The sequence below is a fragment of the Vanellus vanellus genome (genome assembly GCF_965231255.1).
Source record: "Vanellus vanellus genome assembly, chromosome: 2".
Classification (NCBI taxonomy): domain Eukaryota; kingdom Metazoa; phylum Chordata; class Aves; order Charadriiformes; family Charadriidae; genus Vanellus; species Vanellus vanellus.
Genome location: NC_138906.1, coordinates 132,127,509 through 132,143,244, shown reverse-complemented (window position 1 = coordinate 132,143,244; position 15,736 = coordinate 132,127,509).

Below are 15,736 nucleotides of genomic sequence, written 5' to 3'. Positions count from 1 at the left end.
TTTAGTTGCCTATTTTAGGTATTTGCACTTATTTTATGTCTTTTTTTTTTTTTTTTTGAAGGAATGTTTTGGTTTGCTTTTGTCGTAGAGATTTTTATGTAGTTAATTTCAAGCAAGTTATAATGGGTATCAACAAATACTGACAGGTAAATAGAATTGTACACTGTAGTTTTAGTTATTTATAATTCAGACACTCTTCCTCTCCACTCCCGGGTGTGCTGCTACAGATAGTGGCAGAATCGGCTTGCTGCTATGAGAGATGGAAAGAGCGAGCATCATATGCACTGTATGTAAAATTACAAAAATGATGTCAGGTTCTCTAGTTAACTTTATGAGATCAACCAGTACTATGCATGGTGTGGAAAGTATTCCTATCACTTTAATAACAAAGATGGTAGAGAATAATTTATTAATGGAGAATTTTAACATGTGGTGAGTGGCACAAGGAAGGTAATGGGTTATTAAACTTTTTTAAACATCTCAAAGCTTATACAATCCTTATTTTTAGGAGCTTTTTGATATTAAATATTTTGCCAGACTATGATAGTAGCAGGCAGAAACATTTTTAGCAGTTTTTAATTCACATCAAAATTTTAAGGGGGAGGGAGGGCAATCGTATATAAGCAGGGGGATCAGAAAATACCCATCGTGCCAGGATTACTCCTCACCTATGAAAACTGAGAGGAGGCAATTGGAATTCTTGGCAGTATTAGACTTAGGTGTGCATTACCAGAATGTATTTGACAGCAATATTTAACAGTGGAGACAGAATTTAATTCACAAAAAAATGAAAAGAGACATTGAGAGACAATATCTAGAACCTGGATGATATATTTCAGTAGAAACAGTGTCACCAAAACTGCCTATACCAAGTTTAAGCATAGATTTATGGTAAGTAGTATTAATTTGTGTTGGTATTGGTTGGATCGTTTAGTTAACTCCTACTTTGTTGCTTTAGCAGGAAGGTTTTAATCTTTCATATGTCAGGCATCTTTTATTACTTTTTGAATGTTGTGTGCATTTGCATTTCTTTCAGTTTATAAGTAGATTGTACATGCAGCAGCCAAACTTGCATGAAACCTAAATACATATTACTCCATATTTTTGTTTTAAGGTTTGACATAATGTGCAACAAACACCTTGTTTATCTTAGTTTTTGTTGTACTACAAACTTTTCATTTATGTAAGAGAATCTCACATACAATACAGACCATATTAATGCCAGAAATAAAGCATCTATGTACCAGGTTACTGTAGCTGCCTTTTATTTGAGAACATAAACACTTGATGCTTATTAAAGCAACGTGTTCTTGCATGTGATGCTGCAAGAAACCTACCTTTCTGGACTGGGCAGGGACAAATAGCAGGATGGAATCCCTTGACAGTACGTGCTTCAACCCAACCTACCTGTAAGCCTACTTGTATTTGGTTAACAGCTTCTACTTGTCTCTCAAAGCTTTAACACAAATATTCATGTATATGAGACAATTTGGGGGATGAAGAACGTTGCGAGTGTAAAGCTTTTTTATGTTCCTTTCATTTGTGTGGTAGAAGTGATATTTTAGTATGTGTGCCTCGGTCTGGGGAGGTAAATCCAAGTGTAAGCCGTGCAGTGAGATTTTTCTTTTCCTAACTAGGACTCACAAACGTGTATTAATCTGAATTAGTGTTAGACTTTGACTCTTATTTTGCTAGAAACATGGGCATTCAATATCTATTGCCTTTCCCAGTTTTTTGTGACAAAATATAAACAGCAAACAACTAAGATAATCTGTTGAAGGAAAACGACAAGAGGGACTAACACAGACCAGTTCTTCAGAAATGTGTCCTGGTAATTTGTGTCACCTAGCTTTAAGCTGTATAAGCAAACTGTGACTGCTCCTGGGGCTTTGCTGAGATCCTGGCTGTCACAGTCAGACCCACCGTATGAATATCCTGCAGACCTGCTCATGTTTGCATGGGTGAAGTTTTGCATCTCTTGGGACAAGCGAGGTGGGCTGACTGGAGAGCATTTGCTCTTGTGGTTGGCTGCTGACATCTGAAATGGAGGCAAAGTGTAGGTAGAAAGTGAAGTCTCTTAACGATGTGACTAGTTCATTTTTCTGTGTCAGCTTTGCTCAGTGAAAGAAAGCAGAGCAGATGGACAGCCAATAAGCCAAAATTGGAACTACAATACTCAGTTTGATTATATGAAGGCTCTGGAAGCTTTATTTGTGGGCCTGGCTTTTACTTGGAGGAAATGGTCTTTGAGGAATTGATTGGTGACAATGAGCCCTGTTCCTATCACTGTTATTCTGGTTTTACATGAGAATAACTCTGCTAGCACCAAACTAAGACTGATGCAATGTTGTGAGTGAATCAGGCTTCATGAAATAAGGGTTTTAACGCTGGATTTTAACCGATCACGGTTGTACCATACCTGTGACCAAGGTCCAACCCAATGCAAACAACAAGAACTCTGAAACTGAAATTGATTCTTGCATTTGGTTTTGTGACAAACATTCAGATACAGGTTCAGTACCTACGCAGAAAACACACCAATGTCTTCTAGTGCTAGACCTCGTTTCATTTTTTTTTCATAAGTTTCCTTGACCTTGGATAAGCTGGAGCTTTACAGGCTTAAATGCTTACTTTCATGAGAAAGCTGTAGATTACTGTTTCTGTACTAGTTGAGCCAAAAGATTGGTTCCTCTTGAAGGTGCAGCATACTGGGCTGTGTGGCTTCCCCTGGAGACAGCCAGTTTATCCCTTGAGTGGGTTGGGTTCTTGCCCTGCAGCTGAAGGGAACAATAGGATCCTTGTAGTTCTGATAGCATGATGTGTTGGTAGAACAGGTAAGCTTTGGACATTTATACATAATCTTACATTTTTGTATAAAGTAAAAATCGGAATGCTCATGCCCACTGTATTCCACCTTAATGATCATGAAGAAACCTCAGTAGTGCAGCTTCTGTTTGCATCTGGAGTGACAGATGCGCAATATGGCATTCTTCAGTATCAACTTGTGTTGGTTATTTGGTTTTCTTTTTTAATTTCATTTTCTCTTCTGTTTCATTGCTGTGTGAGCATTTTATGAGGTGGAGAACTGAAAGGAGTCCTCTGATGGTGCCTGCTCTTCCTCTGCAAGACCCCAGCGGTATGGTTGCTGTTGCAAAGGGAATTCTGTCTATCTGCTACTACCTTTTACAGAAATTTGGGGTTCTTCTGTATCGGTTTATTTTTAGAGAGTCCTCTGGGTTATTTACCTGTGATTTCCTGTGCTGTCACACCCTCTGATTACAGAGAAGACGGATGTTAATGGCCTTAGCACAAGCAAGATGGGAAGGAGCTGTGTATTGGCCGGCAGTGATGTACATCTACAACCATCCTGTGTCACAGTCTGAGGGGAAAGGGTGCTTTTGTCTTTTGGGGAGGGGCAATTCTGCTTACTCAGCAATTACTTTCTCTCCGACCGTTGGCCAGTTGCCTGATCTTAGTTGCTCCTCGTAAAAGTGATATTTGCTGGTCGCACAACCAACAGAGCTTTAGAGCGTGCTGTAGTGCCTGTGGTGTGCTCTGTGTTGAAATGGTCTATCCCATAGTTTAAGAAATATTTACTCAGTTTTCTGAAGGTATCAACTGCTTACAGCAGTAGGCGTTCACTAAAAAATAACTTTAAAAAAACCCAAACCATGAATAGAACAAACCAACAAAACAGACAAAGAAAACCCAGAGAAACCTGCTCATTGAAAGACCACGCTCACAAACCGTCATATAAAACGCCTCAAGAGTCTTTGTAGGAACTGTATGAGCAAAATGAGCTATGCACATACATTAGATGGAAAGAAAGTTTGGAAAAGCAATCAGCTTTGTAAATCAGAGCAGCTGAGGGTGTGTTTGCATGTATGTATAGGGATGAGTTGGCTTGATGTGCTCATCTTGAAGCTGAGTGACATATGAGAGGACAGCATCCTTATTTGCCTACTTCTCATGCCAGCAAGCGTGCGTTTGTGGCAACTCGGTGCTGGAGAGGGACTTGCCCCATCACTGGGGCTCGGGCTGGGCCACGCTGCAAAGGGGAAGCGCGTTAGCCAGGCTGAGCGGCGGGGGCCGAATAGCCGGATAAATCAGCCGCCGGCAATTTACAAATGAATGCCACGTTCTCCTCAGCCATACGGAAAGGAAAGGAGCGGATCAGCGGTGTCTGGAGGGCCTGTGTCACCAGAAGTAGGCCAGTTTGTGCGTCGTCCTGGGCTGGCAAACGGCCAGGCTTTGTGTGCTCCAGACACCAGATGGGAAGCAATTATGAGTGTGACAAGCGGGTCATCTGGCAGACACTCTGTGGACCTGCTGCCGCATAATTTTTGGCGGGAAGAGGGAGAGCTTTTTCTTTTCTCCACGCCTCCCCCTTTCCCTATCCTCCCTCCCCCCCCCCCCCCCCCCCCTTTTTTTTTTTTTTTTGGTGGTTGTTGTTGTTAATACAATGTCTCCTTTAGCGAACTTGCAGTGACTGGGTATGGAGCATCTTGCGTTTGCTGAGTTTATGCGCCTATCGTGCCCCTGCTGATGCTCACCAGAGGGCAAGCATTTTCCCTTGGCCAGCAGTAAGCGGTGGTTACGCTTGTGTTTATACGTCATGTAGTTGGCAAATACTGGCCTGCAGTGCTGGCATAGATCTTTTGGCAACTTGGCAAGCCCGGCTGGGGCAGGTGACCTCCAGCCCAAGACAGGAGAATGAGGGAGTCCAGAAACTCCTCCAGCATGGACCTGGTTGTCCAACAGGGAGCCCAAGGGAGAAAGAAACTCAGTGCTCTTCAAGGCAGCCCACCTCCCCATAGGGCCAGGTGGAGGGGTTGGACTTTTTGGCAGCTGGGGCCAAGATGGGACCGTGTCGGTTTGTCCTTTGACCGTAGTCAGTGGCCTGTGAAAGGGGAGTTTCACAAGCCCGAACAAATCAGCTTAGCTGGCTCCAGCTGAGTGTGACAATACAGCCCCTTGACCGAGAGCCTGTTGCTAATTACATTGGGCAAATGTGTAAAACGTATTACATCTTCCATTGCTTTTGTCCGGCTGGCTGGGGGAAAAATGGCAAGTGTGGCCTGGGTCGCCCGAGGTCGCGCTTTCGGGGCACAGCTGGAGACGGCAAAGGTTGGAGCAGGCACAGGGGGTCCATTGGTGCTGACCCCGGAGAGGAGAGCTGGGGCTGGCTGCGGGGCCGGCCGGGCTGGCGGCAGACGCTTCTCCCTCTGCAGAGCCCCTGAGGAGCTCGGTGACAGCGGGTGGCATCTGACTCCCTCCCTCAGCAGCGACTCAGGAGCCAACACGGATATAAATACACGGCGGAGGGGAGTTTCTCTGTACCTGAGGTGTTCCCAGCTCATGCATATAGTGAATAGCCCTCAGCAATGTGTCTGTAAACAGCTGCAGAGTTTGAATCTGCCTCTGGAAATCATGTTCAAAAGAGTTTTTAGGTCCAGAGCCTCAGTTCAGCTCATGACTGACACTGTCAGTAGTTTTACGTCTAATGTTTCCTGCTGGTAACTCATCGGGGTCTGTGTTTATAACCCCGCCTGGCCCTGCATGGGTAAGCATCGCATCCCTCGCCCTTGGGGAAGGTGGGAGTGAACATGTGTTTTGGTCATTTCCAGCTTTAAACGAGCACGTAACGGTAAGGTAAGAAGAGAAAAGTTGCCTTGAAGGGAATTAGTGGTTGCAAGAGCCATTTCGGAGGAGAAGAACCTGCAGCCTCTGATCCCATTCAGCTCCCTGCTTGCCATGGTTCAGTGCTGGGCTCTGCAGCGAGGGCAGCTCGAGCACCCCCCTTCCAGCCCACCTCCCTGCCCCGTGGCAGCTCAGCTCTGCGGGTGGGAAAGCCAGCAGTGGGTCCGGCTGTCGGCAGCAATCCTGGTCTACCCCATTCTTCTACCTCCTTCAAAACCTATTGCTAGAGACTGCTTGCATCCACAGCAAAGGCACGTTCCGCGAAGGTGCTTGGAGCCAGCCCTGCCTCAGCAGTCAAAAATGCAAATAATTAAAAATGGTGGAAAAATTCACCGTGAGTGTGCAAAGGTCTGACTATGATAGGATGGGAGAAAAAGATAATATTAATATAGTTAAAATCTCTATGGCTAAGCAAGCAGTACCTGTGACACACTCAAGTACCAGCATCTCTGTGTGGCTACCAAGCGCTGAAACCAGCAGAACTGTGGATCTGCCTGTTTGGGAGAGGTGTAAAGCTGAATCTACATGCACAGACCCCTGAAGTTCAGGTGGTAGCTGGACCAAAGCTCTTGCCATTGTACCCTGGCAACTCTTTTTTCCCTTAGACTTTTTTTTTTTAAAGTTGGGGATCTCAGAGATCATTTGGGAGATGTGGGTTTTCTTGCCGCATGACTATGGACAGAATATTTTCAGGCAGTGCTTACTGCAACTTTTTGATCCGCGAAGTGTGTGATGGCAGGATAGAATTGATCACGTTGCAGAGTAAGTATGATGGACCTCAGTTTTTCTGCTGTGAATAACCTCAGAACAAAAAGTCTTCCTGACTCTTTAGTGAACATGAATAACGCCATCAGCTATTGATTTACTTAAGCAATATGACAGCTGCAAAGCAGGTAGAACATAAATCTTGGAAAAAATGACCTTCAGCCACCTCAAAATCTTTACTCTGTAGCACCGACTTTCATTTGGCGAGTTAGTTGCCAGACTTGGTCCCTGCTCAGGATGCCTTGCTGTGAAAATGCCCCTTCCATGCCTTCCCTCTCACACCCAGTAGCAGTCAGGCGGTGATGCCAAAAACTCTGCTTGGGCTTAACGCAAGTGAGAAAGGAGGGTTTCAGCTCAGGAAGACTGGAGAGGGGTTGAAACGAATGGGGGAGCTGAGGGGCACGGGCACTGCCCTGGCTCTGCGCTGCCTGGCCCATCCCAGTGGTGCTCAGGAGCATCCTGGGGCACTGCCAGATGTGGCCCGGTGCCTGTGCAGGAGGAAACTCAAAAATATTTAGTTTCTACTTTTTAAACTGGTTTAAATCCACAAGTGCATGTCTTATGGCACTGGAACATCTTAAAGCATTTTGGGGGAAGGGGAATGTTTTCCTCATCACGCCTCGCTGTGTGAAATGGCATTTCCCGTGGGGAGTTTGCATACCCGGAACGTGCACCGAGAGTTTGTCTCACCTAAAGATAATGTGGCAGAGCCTCAGATCCAGCTCTTCACATGGGCACAGGACACAGGGTGGGGGGTTTTGCTGTGCTTTCCCTCCCCTGCAGCACGCGGTACGTGAGCGACCCTGGTGACCCAAGGCGTCACGCTGACCGTGAGTCACTGCGAACAGTCAATCTGTGACCAGGGTGGTGAGGGGCACCTTCTAACTCAGCCTTATGTGGCGTAAGGTGACGTGCGTCCAGCTATCCTGTCGGGATATTTATGAAACAACAACAGTATAACTTCATGTAAAAACATTTCCAGCGTACGAGGCGAGTCCTTTCGTTTCCCGATGTACAGCGCCCGCCGGGTCCCCACGTCTGCACTGGTTATCAAGATGATAATAGCTGTGTGCATATGCCCTGATAAGACGGACTTTATGCTGTTTTCTCGTGGTAAATAAAAGGAAATAAAGCAATTTCTTTTTTGCAGGTGATGGCAGTTTGGTGGCAGGGTTGCTCTGAGGACTGGCTGGGCGGGGGTGAAGCACTCCCTTGGCACCCCAGGGAGACCTTGCTGGCCTGCCTGCACCGTCTTTTGGGAGCGGGTGTCAAGCCACAGCGGGAAATGTGCACGTCGCTGGGTGGTTTTGTACAACACGTACCCCTCTGCCTGGCAAGTGAGGCAAGAGGGTTTCCTTGATCATGTGAAGCGTTTCCCTTCGTCCGTCCACGAGGCAGTTGTTTTGTCCTGTGTTGTAAAGAGCCGTTACCAGGGGTTTCGTGCATGTACTGCTTTTTCCCTGAAATACTCTGCTGAAACTAACAAGCCTGGAGCTGGAAGCACAACTGGATGTGAAGGAGATGGCTTGGGAGCCACCTGCTGTGGGCTGTGTGGGAGAACTACTGAGGGGGTTTTGCTGTTGACCTGGTGATTTCTAGGGACAAAAGTGACTGCTGTAATTGGCTGACCTGACTCCTGCATAAAACTGCCTCTGTAACCTCATTTATCTCCAACTTCATCCCAAAATTCTGTTAAATAACTTATCCTGGTGCATCAGAAAGGGGATTGGAGGGCAGAAGGTTTGTCTCCTTTACATTTGTCAGACTCTGGAGGACGGAAGCCTTCGAGCTGCCTTGAAGTTCTTCCAAAAATACTGGTCTTCATGGAAAGTACTTGAAGTACCAGTTCCAAAACTCTGAGCAACGAAACGCAGACTGTGACGAGGTTTACACAGCAGACATCCTTTGTGAAGGCAAGGCTTCTCCTCTGGCAGGAGGGTGAGCCCCCTTCCCTGGAGCCTGTGGAGGAGCCTTCCTCGGCAGCATGGCAGTGCACAGTCCCAAAGGTCTGGACTGGCCACAGCCTCCTTCAGCATTTTGATAACTGGATCACGTGCCTGCTTTGCATTTCAGGGTAGCTACTGTTAATGGGCCACCGGAAGCTGTGTGTATACTTTCATACCTGTTCTGTCTGAATTTTGAACCTTACTGTTACTTCTCCCCATCTTCTGTTAATATGGTTGAAGATTTCAGCTCGGTGGCTGCGGTGCAGTTCATACCTGTCGCTTGATAAAGGCAAGGAGGTTTATCACAGCAGAGCAGTTTTTCTACCCTGGTTTTAGACACTTTGATTAGCTGGAATATACTTTTATTTTGCTGAAATAGGCTTTTGCTGAGCCTTTAAACGTCTTGCGGAACAGCAGTTTGCAAGCCTGCTAATACCAACGCTCTCCTAATAAAAATGCAGCCACCTATAAGGCAGAAGGGGATGGTGCCAGCCAGGTTAGCCAGCGATGTAGGGAGGGATGTGAAGATGGAGCCCACCTCTCGGTAAAGCAGCATTTACCTCTGCAGGCCCGGGGGGCTGCCTGCCTCCCTCCTCTGTCAGAGGATACCCAGGAAGGGCAGCGATTCCCACCCTCTGGGCAGAGCATCCAGCACCCTCCCGCATCCTCGCAGGGTTTCCGGCGGGTGATGCAGCCCCAAAAGCTGGGGATGGACCTGGACAGCCTGGCAGGGTGACCTGAAGGCTCCTGTGCGTCAGCAGCTATAGGTACACAACTCTATAGGTATACAACTCTTCTCCCTGATGGAATGTGCTGTTATGCTGTAGGGTCTGAGCAAACCTGCGTGAAGCTGACCTGGTCTCAGAGCTGTGCTCTGTGTCAGTAGGACTCCAGTGTGCGATGGTTTCACTGGTAATCCACACCATACTTCGGATGCCTGCTGGGGGCTGTTGTGCAGTGGCGAGGCCCTGGCCAGCATAAACCAGCCGGTCATGCCGAAAAGCAAGAGTTGTGTGAATATGCTGTTTCTCTTGCTGTTGCAGAAAGGTCGTTATCAGCCTGAACGTACAGTCTTCCTTCTTACTGTGCAGTCTTCCTTCTTTCTGTGCCGTCTGCACAGAGCTGCTGGCACCTGCCTTAGTGGCTGGGCCGGGTGAGAAGGGGTTTTATTGACCCTCCGTGGGCACTGCGGTTGCTGACCCCTGTGCTTTTTGGATTCAGAGAGTTTCCATCTCTGCTGATAACCCTGGTTGAGCTTTCATTACACGTGTGTCTCCAGCCCGGCAGTGATCACATGCAGTGAGAAGCCATGAAGCTGAGGCAGCGATGGTCTGCAGGGAAGTCCTTGATGTGTCCAGGTGCCGTGGCTGCTATGCAAACGGGGCCAGACCCTGCTCTGCACGCTCGCACCGATGGACACTGCACATGCACGTCCTCCCCGGCACGAGGAGGGACGAGGGGCTGGCTGCGGCATGGCCGGGAATGCTGTTGGCCGGGGAGGATGGCAGCCTGTGCCGAACCCTCCCGGTCCTTGGGGTTCCCTGGCAAGCAGACACAAGTTCCCCCTCCGTGCCTGCAGGGAGGATGGACACGGGGCAAAACAGGTGCCGGAGTGGTGGCAACCAGACTGTAGCTGTTTTGCACATGTGGGGTGACACCTCTGTCACACTGGCGGAGTCTGTCTCATTTCTTTAGGTGGCAAAGGTCAGGGAATGAAGGGCATCACCTGAGACCCCACGTAGTTACTACGCACCTCTGCCGTCTTTACTTCAAATCTGATTGAAAAATCTTCTGGCATCCTAATTTCCAAGGACAAATGTCAGGTACCCAGTACTACGAGAGCTCTGGGATAGTTATAAAAAAGTTACAGGGTTGCAGTTTTCATGGGAAAGGTTAATGTCTTTATTAGAAAAAAAATCAGTTTCAGGATTTTCTGTGCAGTCTAGCAGCTAAATACAGTCTTGCCAGGCTTCTCACTGCACTCCTGGGCTAAAGTAGCCTGTGAATTACGAAGCTTTTGCTGTGTGTATAGCGGTCCTTGTTACTCGGACAACCGCTTTGATGAGGAGGCTGTTGCATCCCAAATCCCAACTTTGCTTTTGCTGGCAGAGCGCAGGAGCAGACAACGCCTCGGCAGAGCGGCTGGTTTCGCAGCATCAGCTCCCGGCGCGGCTGCGCCCAGGGCTCGCTTTGCCAAAAAGTGCCTCGTCAGTGGGGTGGGGGGGGAAGGACCGTGCACGCAACGTGGGGCCCTTTGCATGTCTCTTCTGCTTTATGGTCCAGTGCTTCCCCTCCCGGTCCCCCCCCCAAAACAGAAAGGGAGCATCAAGCAAATAGATGATGTGTTGCCTCTTACTATTTCACTGCTATGCAAACCGTGATGGCGCAGTAGGAAAATGTTGGTCTAAAATAAAGCAGAGTAAACTGTTGGGGCAGGTGAATCGGCAGGGTGGGAGGGCTGATGGGGTGGAACACCTGAGACTGGGGGCTGCCAGCCCGTGTCTGCGCTGAGCTCCTGCCTGCAGGTCAGCTGCAGGGCCCTTGGCTGCTCCACAGGGCTTATTAATAAGGCTGTTAAAAATTGTGCCTTTTTTTTTTTTTTTTTTGTAGTAAATCCAACTTGATGGCTGAGAAGAGGGGCGTCATTCATGTGTGCTTCTATTTCATGTTCTCCTTTGAACAGAGCTGCTTGTTTTTTCTGGGCCTTCATCTAACTTTATTATTAAATATTCAACTCTCTTTTTTTCCTTCTAAATGCTTCACTTTTTATTTTAGTGATCTGTGTGCCCATTCATTTAAATAATAGTTCTGCCACTTACAAAACCCCTTTTCAATACCATGTAGGGTCGATGCGCTCACTTGTGATTAATCTATGTAGTGAACACTGAGATTTTAAAAATCTCTCATAAAATATTTATGGCTATTTGACATCCGCGTTGTTTGTAGATCTCACATACAGGATTTCATTTGAGAAATCTGACTTGTTTCATTTTTCTTTGTGTGTGCAAGTCCTGATATTGCAAATTGTCTGGCTGGGTAACTCTCATAGGTGAAATTATTCTGCAAATGCCAATGCTTGAGTCAAAAATGTTTTCTGTAAAAAGTGTGTGGTATTCCCCCGAGCAGTGATCTGTCTGTGATCAACTCTTCTGGCAAACCTGTTTGCCACATGATCTGCAAAGTGAGTGCAAAAGGGGAAGAAAGGTGGGTAAAGCATATCTGAGATTTTTTTTTTTCATGCATCAGTAAGAATTATTTTATATAGTAGCCTAGCTTTAAATTCACTACAGTTTATTTAAATAAAGTGGTATGCAAAATAATGATGAATGTTTTAATGAGCAGCTCTATCACAAAGATGTTTTTGAAATGGTTAGAAGAAATTAGAAACCTTTTTTTGGAAATGAGATATAAATTACTGTAAGTGTGATGGACCGTCATCATGCAGTCTATTTCTGTCAGGTCGGTGCCCCAGTTAGTCTCTAGTTCTGGGGAACCTCAAATTGTAAAATGACATGAACCGCACCTGAAAAAATGCATCCTCTCATAGCTGTTGCAAAGTATGACAATATGCATGGGTCAGGCAGCGCCATTCGGCCGCACAGTTAACAACTTTTCTGTCTTTGATGGAAAAATCGTATAGTTCACTTATTTTTTTAATCATTATTTCACATTTTTCTAACGGTGCGCTGGAGTCAACCCAACGTTGCTTTCTGTACATTTTCATCTGGAAAATGTATTGCATATCCACATCCTGTTCCGTGCTCATTCCAGTATTTTTAACACATGACTAAGGGTCAGGTATTTGCAGAGGAGTTCCCAGCAGAGGCCAGGTTCTTACCCCACGTCCTGGAAAAAATCTGTGCCAAGTCCTGTGGTGTGGACACTCATCAAGAGGACACTCCCCAGTTGCTCATTTTAAATGTAGACACTGTCTGTAATGAAAGGACGAGAAATGTGGCACCTTTTCACCAGAGCTGCACAGAGTACAGGCAGGGGGACGAGCCATCCTCTAATGCATGGGCTTTCCAAAGGTTGGGTTGGTGAAGGATGTCAAGACCATATGTTTTCTTTCCTTGTTGTAAAGTCTTTCCCCTTGCAGTCCTGAGTCAGCTCCCCTGGCCTGGGCTCCTGCGTCTCTGTGTGACCCACCTCATGTTGGGCCGTGGTTCAGCATACGGTCTCCGAAGACCATATTGTGTTTGAGGTAAGATAAGTGACTTTGTTGTCAACTGGCAGGACTGAAGATGGGAAACACTTGGTTTTATTCTTTACCAAACCCTTAGCTACCCTTGAGGAGTCTCTGTCTTGGTGCTGTTATTTGATGGGAGGGATGGAGTGACACTAATAACCTCCCAGGGATGCAGTGAGACTAAACGTCATGTCTGTAATGCTCTTGAGGTGCAATACGGTGTGCAAATGTGTATCTAACGCTGGCAGTGCCACGGCTTGTCTCTGAGTATCTGATAACAATGATTCTACCACCCATAAAATATGGAGCCACTCACAAACATACACTTTGAGGGAGGATCTTATTAATGCTTACAAATACTTAAAGGGAAGGTGCCAGGGGGGTGGAACAGTTTTTTTTCAGTGGTGCCCAGTGATAGGACAAGAGGTAACGGGCACAAACTTGAACGCAGGAAGTTCCATCTTAACATGAGGAGGAACTTCTTTACTTTGAGGGTGGCAGAGCACTGGCACAGGCTGCCCAGAGAGGTGGTGGAATCTCCCATGCTGGAGACATTCAAAATGCGCCTGGACGCCGTCCTGTGCAACCTGCTGTAGGTGACCCTATTCTGGCAGGACGGTTGGACTAGATGATCTCCAGAGGTCCCTTCCAACCCTGACAATTCTGCAATTCTGTGATTCTGTGGCTCTCCCTGTGGGGAGCAAAATTTGGGTTCTTTGCCATCAGGTGTTCATGTTCTTCAGTATCATAAACCCTGCCTTTCCCTTCCACTAAATGGCTTCCCAAAAGCTTTTAAGTCACTGAGACCTGTCTATTACCACATGCTACTTGTTTCTTTTATTTTTTTTTTATGAATAGGACATATTTTATTTGAATCAATAAAATAGTTATCTACTACAATACAAGAAATCTCCATGGCAGTTGCTGGAATACAGAGAAATTAAATATGCTTCTTGTAAATCTCTCCTCTTGTAGATCCAAATTATAAATTAAATAAATAAGAAACCCATAAATACACATTTAAAGATACCGCAATTATTAGTTACAAACATTAATAATCTCCTCTTTGCCTCCACCCTCATACTGTTTAAAGCTATTAATTAACAAATGAAATACTACGATACAGTTTCTCAACAGACAAAACTCTTGCTGCCCTGGACTGTGTGTTGGGTGCTCTAAGGGTCACATTAGCTACAAGGGCAGGTACCACAAGTGCTCACTGTCTTAATTATCCCAAATGCAGCAAATGGACTTTTCCCAGTGTCTGTCCATCTTCTTTGCTTAGGGAATGCGACCAAAAAAGGGAACTTCTGATTACTATTCTCCCTATTCCTTGAGTGTATGCATTGCTGTGCGGGAGAGTAGTCCCACCGAATTTACTAGATTTACCTTCTGGCGGGATTTCTGTGGGCTGGGGAGGGGCTGTAGTGTGGTTGGTGATATTTGTAAAAGACGTTTCAGGAAAATCTTGACCATGGCTCCAGCTTGGTTCAGTCATGGAGGACCTGATGCTGGCAGGGTCATGGTGTCTGGACTATTACACTGGGTCAATGCTTCACGGTCTAACTTAGAGGTGGGGTGGACCCCTGTGAGAGAACTGCTCTGGTGCTGTTCAGGTGTGCAGCCTTTGGTACCTTTTTAAATGAGAACTTCCCCATCCTACTGCCTTCTCCAGCATATCCAGCCCCACACAGGTATCTCCTGCTGCCCTCCTTGGAGCTACCGGGGACATTTGCTCTGTAAAGCTACCGGGCCACTCCCAGTGCTTTCCCATCCCACGGATATTGGTTGCTCAGGTTGTCAAGCTGTGAACCCTTCCTGTGTGCTGCTCCAGCCTGCTCACCCCAAAGCCAGAGGACCTGGCTGCTTTAGCAGCCTTTATCTCCCATCCAGAGGGTATCTTGGTACCTCTGAGCTGGTGACCCTTGACCAGAGATAACTGCCCAAGCCTGCAGCTCTGCAGGCTGTAATCCAAGGCTCTCCCAGTCCTCTGCTGTAAGAGAAATTCAGAATATGCTTTTTTTCTAAGCCCAGGTTGAATATGATCTTAACACAACCAGTGGATGGAGTTAGCAGGTACCCCAAGTGCAGAAGTTGCCCAGGTGGTTGTGGTAGGAGGGAAGGAGCTGTAACCACCGTTAACGCTGCCAACGTATGGTTCAGACCTGTGGTAGTTTCACAGCTCTGGAGCCTCCTCACCTCAGTACCATGGCATTGCATATGGCGGAATCTTACTATTTTCTACTACGGTGGCTGCAGGCAAGTAAGTTTCAGATGGGAGCTTCTTTCCTCTGCTTCTGTCATAGAGTAAAAGACCTCTATTTTTCACTTACACTTTGGAGCACTGGCAGTTAAATTAGAGGTCATCACTACTATGAGCAACAGGAGATACACTTCCTCCAATTTTATATTTGAAGTTCTGGATTTAGGCAAATCAAAATCTTATAATAACCAGGGGAGCACTCATATGAGGCAAGTACCATTCATGACTAATATAATATTGTCTGTAACACTGGTGAAAGCTTTTTTGTAAAACTTTTTTTTTTTTTGAGAGGAAAATTCAAGGGGCCATGACCAGCAATTTCTAAATTGAAAACAAATTTTCAGAAAAAATTTTGAGCAAATTCCATTAAATCCATCTGTTCATAAGCACAGATCTCCTATACACAAATATCTCATGTTTAGTCACCTAGTTGCACCATTTACATATTTTCGTTCCTCCTAGTATTTTATGCACTTAGTGAATTATCCTGTACCACAAAGGTAGAGAGTAAGTTGTCGACTATCAGTTAACATATAAGCAGGGTCTATAGAAGAAAGTATCTCCTGAGGTTATCCAGTTGCTCATAGTTTGATCCGACAGGACACTTTGAAACACCAATCATTTGTCACATAGCAAAGTTTGGTAAATGTGTGTTTGCAAAACTGCTAAGTTCTGACTTGCCTGTTCTTTTAAAAATCTGGCATCTTTTACTCCCGTCTTGAAACATCAAAACTGAAGAAAAAAAGATGTTTAGCGTTTGTCATTCAACCAAGCATATCGTAAGATGTGGTTTTTATCTCATGATACAAGCAGTGGTACACAACAAGCAGACCCCTGGGATTTAGTGGCACTCTGTAATCAATCTGTGGCCTT